This window comes from Penaeus chinensis, chromosome 3 (assembly GCF_019202785.1).
Source record: "Penaeus chinensis breed Huanghai No. 1 chromosome 3, ASM1920278v2, whole genome shotgun sequence".
In the NCBI taxonomy this organism is placed as follows: domain Eukaryota; kingdom Metazoa; phylum Arthropoda; class Malacostraca; order Decapoda; family Penaeidae; genus Penaeus; species Penaeus chinensis.
Genome location: NC_061821.1, coordinates 41913891 through 41918890, shown reverse-complemented (window position 1 = coordinate 41918890; position 5000 = coordinate 41913891). Strand labels below are relative to the sequence as shown.

General features: G+C 45.1%; 1 long non-coding RNA gene across 1 annotated transcript in view; it reads left to right on the top strand.

Moving 5' to 3' along the window:
* LOC125042993 overlaps positions 1 to 569 on the top strand; it is a 39112-nt gene extending 38543 nt beyond the window's left edge. The window contains exon 2 of the long non-coding RNA XR_007116393.1: positions 281 to 569. This is a non-coding gene — a long non-coding RNA (uncharacterized LOC125042993). The remainder of the gene's footprint in view (positions 1 to 280) is intronic.
* The last annotated feature ends 4431 nt before the right edge of the window (positions 570 to 5000 follow it).

Here is a 5000-nt window from a genome sequence, read left to right as displayed (position 1 = left end):
GTTATCATTATTGTTTTATCATTATCATCATATATAACAGATATAATATATCACTGTCCTTATTATCATTATCATCACCCCCACAGTGTGTGTATGTACCCATGCGTGTGTCTGCAGGTGTTTCGAAATAATGTATCATGTAGAACTGAGCCAATTAAGTCTGACATCAGCGGAAAGGACAAAATTTGTAGTCTCCATCAGAGCAGATCAAATGATACGCTTCGTTCTCGTAATTGGACTCAGACCTGACAGATTTTTCCTCTTTTTCTTCTGTAATTAGTTAATGAGCCTCTATCGCGATGACGTCAGAGTGAAGGTAACGGTGTCGAGGCGATGATACTGACAAAGCGGCGGTAACGAAGTCATCAGCAAGTAGACGAGGCCGGAGTCGAAAACGCGAAAAGATAATGACGTCATCGCGGGAACTGCGGCGTCGGTGTCTAGCGAAGGAGCCAAGGCCATCCTCTCTAAGAATTGTTTCGCTTTGTATAAATTTATGGGCGGCATTATGATAATGGCGGCGTCGTGGATGTAAATTTCTTCAGCACAATAAAATGTTCGGCTCGAGAGATTGCTTTATAAGAGTCCCGGGGAAAAAAGCGTAGATGTTTATAACTGCACACTCTGGCTTCCTCCTCTTCAGCTTTCCGTCTCTGAGACCGGCGGCCGCCTTTTACTCAGCGTCCGAACGGGAGCCAAATAGAGAGCGAGTGTAATGGCCGAAGAAATAGTAAACAGGAAGGAAATAAAAGTCGACGCCGTGCACTCCATGATAAAGATTTAGAAATTAAAAGAATGTTCAGTATCTGTATGAAAAGTTGAAATAATTAGTCCTATGTGATGAACAGGAAGAGATGCAGTGATATGGCTGTGTATCATGTTTGCAAGTATAAATAAACATTCATTCATTTGACTATTTGTATATAAGTAAATGGGAAAATAGCCGGTGCTCAGAATCCCGATATATTATTTGGAATATTTTCATCTTCTTTGCACTCAACGACGTCTACAAACCTCTTAGAGAACGCAAAGCAAATTTGAGAAACAAACTGATGTTAGTCCTCCCCTCGCGTTCGGCTGCGGTCGCTTCCATCGAAAGATCTCGAAATCCCGTCCGGCATCGACTTCGCCTTCCGAAAAAAGTAAGGAAAATTCGCGGTAACTGAATATGAATCGCACATTATAGTGCACAAACTCCACACGTTTAACTGATTTATACTATGATGTATAAACACTGCATATTCATAAGTGAACTTTATAGGATTTATGTTATAATGTTCAAATACCGCACGTTTAGAAATATATCTGCGTTCTATGATAATGAAATATAAGAAATGGTATTAAGATTATAAATACTATGCCCATAAACATTGCACGTTAGAAATGTATGCGCTGATTAGTAGCGGTGATTAGCCCTGCGAATAAGAGCTCATGAAATGTACTTCGCCCAAATTGGATACTTTTTATTACGGCATTCCGTAACATAGCAGCTTTATTTAATTCTCTTAAATGTAGCTTCTCGCGCAAGCACAGCGGCAAAATAGAGCGATTTTATTAAGTTCGGCAAATGGGGAGGGAAGCGCGTCCGGGGCGGGCTCATAAACCAAGAAATTTGATCCGGCCGCCGAGCGGAACAGGTCCCGAGCGAGCGACGCACGAGTGGAGGGGCTCGCAGGCGGCCAGAGTTCGTCGGAAGACCGTTGGAAGGTAATTATTCATCTTGAGATTATATTAGACACCCAAGAGTTTACTTTCATTTGCATAATTGTCTTGCACTGCTGTAGCTGCCTCATACATTCTCTATCTTAAAGCGCCACACGCTCACTGTCTCACGCTATCTTTGTATTTACACTAATCCTGTATAACTGCTTATCTTGCACTCTCCTTGACTTGGTCTTAGTTTCCTTGCTCTGCGCTTTCGCCGCGATATCCTTTCCCAATTCACGCTCGCCCTGCCATGCGCCCCGTGCATGAAAAACTCAAAACCTATTTTCAAAAACCGGAACAGATCCTTGCTCGACTACACGACTAACCCCAGGTGCAAGTTTGCATTGCGAGGAATATGTTTATTGATGTTGACATGGGATGACGCAGTTACTGTAAATGTCCTTTGGTACAAGGGTTAACACGAAAGGGCATCGGGCGCTGTGTTTACTGGCACCGGAGAGGAAGAGCCTCGTCTACTGAGATTTAACGCCACGCCGAAGCGGCGGCAGCGCTATGCGGGCTTTACAGTGGATTAAAGTGTCCAAGTGTGATCGCAAGGGACTGTTCGACACGGCGCGATCACCGATAACTAGGCTCCCGGGCATTCCGCGTCTGACGGCCCGAGGCTGCAGTGGGCACGGGGTTTGTAGAAGGACAGAGGGGAAGGTGTTGTGAGCGTCAGGCAGCGTTGGAGGGAGTCGCTGGTTTCTGGTAAAAGCTACAGGAGATTGGTTGGAGTTGGGTATGCAGTTGCTGAGCGCTGCAGGCCAGCGGGGTGCACCGGGCGGTCGCGTGGGGGGCGGGTGCATGACGCAACAACGTCCCGCCAGCCATTTTGTGACAATATCCTGTTTTTAAATATGCTTTTAATTGACGTTGGCCAATGTTGGTGCTAGCGGATCACACATGCAAACACATTTTAAAAATTCGCGTGGAGCCCTTTGATTGAGAGGCCTTTGTGATGTGCACGGCCTCATATCCAGATATTAATAAAATTGGAGGACGGTCCGGCGGGGGCCTTGGCCGTCACAGGCTGCAGGACTACAGGATTCTAAACGGTCCAGGGCGGCTCGCGGTTTGGTGGTCGCAAAGCAGCCTCTGATGCAGCGATTTTTTTGACTTCCTGTTGGATGTGGAGCTGCAGTCATACGCGCGGCAACTTCTAACAAAAAGTATTAATGGTAACAAAAAGTATTAACCCTCACATGCACCAGTGTGCATGTGAGGGTTGGATCTGCTTTTTTCTCGGATTATTTTGGCCTGAGTACCAAGGATTAGAATAAGAATGAAGTGTCGAAGCCCTGCCTCGCTCCAGCTCGCTCCGGCAGCGCACTTAGCGCTCCCTTGCCTAACTCACGTGTAACTGCCGGTGCAAAGTGGCAGATGGCAGGTATATTACCTTACATCGCGGTTTTATTGACATATTGTGCCACCAAAAGGAAACTTAGAGTGGATATATCATTTGCCGCAAGATTTATCAACACCGTAGTATTTTAATGCAAGTTGATATAAACGTCTCCTATTTTCATTTAATTATTGCATTGCTGCTTCTGCGTTGCTCTTGCTACCGAACGCATATCTCCCTCCTTGCTCTTACTCTACGTGTCCATTTTTGTCGCATCCTCTCTTCAACTGTTCCTTATCTCTCTTTCCATCCCACAAGCACGCACCTTTTTCATTTCTCTATGCGTTTTCTATCTTCTTTCGGAACCCTTTATCCTCCTCCATCCCTCCGCCCTTCCTCCCTTCCTTCCTTTCTTTTCTTCCTTCCCTTTCCACTCTCGCCTAAATCTGAAGTTCACTTGAAGACTCCCTCAGCTGATGCAAGGGAAAACAGGGAAGATGTAGGGAGGAGAAGAAGAGGGGGAGGCAAGGAAGTGGAGAGGGAGGAGGAGAGAGAGGAAATAGAAGGGGAGGAGGAAAGAGGAGGATGAAGAGGAGGAGGAAGATAAGAAGGAAGAGAAGGAATGGGAGGAGTAGGAGGCGTGTGAAGAGGAGGAAGAGGGGCAAGATGAGGAGAAAAAGGAGGAAGAGGAGGGAGAGAGGAGGAGGAGGAGAAGGAGGAAGAGGAGGGAGAGAGGAGGAGGAGGAGGAGAAGGAGGAGGAGAAGGAGGAAGAGGAGAAGGAAGAGGAGAAGGAGGAAGAGGAGAAGGAGGAAGAGGAGAAGGAGGAAGAGGAGAAGGAGGAAGAGGAGGAAGAGGAGGAGGAGGAGGAAGAGAAGGAGGAAGAGAAGAAGGGGAGGAGGAGGAGGAGGAGGAAAAGGAGGAAGAGGGGCAAGAAAAGGGTGAAATGAGAGAAAGAAGAGGAGGAGGAGCAACGGTAGCAACTGTATTAGGAACAGCTACCGGGGAAGTGAAGGGGGAGGAGGTGCATGGAGAGGCGACGAATACGATGAAGAGAGGAATTGGATAACAAAGGGAATTATCAAAGGCGGCGGAGGAGACTGAGAAACACGAGGGAGAAGATTAGAAGAAAGCGTAAGAAGAGCGAGGGGACGAGAAAGAGAAGTGAAACGAAGATGCAAAACCAGGGTGGCACGAGGCGGGGGAGGAGGGAGATGGGGGGGGGGGGGGGGCAAAGGAGGTTCATGGCCGAGCGGGGGGGGGGGGGGGGGGGATAAAGAACTAGGCTGAGAGGTATCGCTGGCAGTGGCACGAGTGGCACGGGTATTAGGAGCAGGAATGGTAGAACCGGAAGCAGAAGTAGAGGGAATAGTAGTGTTGGTATTAGGATGAGCATTAGTATTATTTTTGGTTTTAGTATCAGCATTAGTATTAGTATTAGTATCGTACTATCGTTAGTAGTAGTAGTTGTATTAGCATTAGTATTAACATAGTATTAGTATCGGTATTAGTATTAATATTAGTAATAGTATTAGTATAGTGTTAATATTAGTATAAATTATCATTAGTATAAGTATAGTATTAGTAATAGTTTTAGTATTGATATTCGTTGTAATATTTGTATTAGTATTAATATTAGTTTTAATATTAGTATTTGTATTAGTATGATATTATTAGCAGTAATTATTATTAAAACTCGTGGTAGCTGTGCCAATATAGTAGATGTAATAAGAAACTTATATTAGAAGTCATACCGGTAAAAGTCACAGTTGTAACAGTATAAGTAACAATATTAGTAAACGCGCCAGAATTAGTAGAATTTAGAAGGGAAAATAGAAGTTACAGTGTTAATAACAGAATGAAGAAGAAGAAGAAGAAATAATAGCAGAAATGATTAAATGCAAAGAGTGCATCAGCAATAGTAGCAACGATGTTGGAGACACAGGGCGA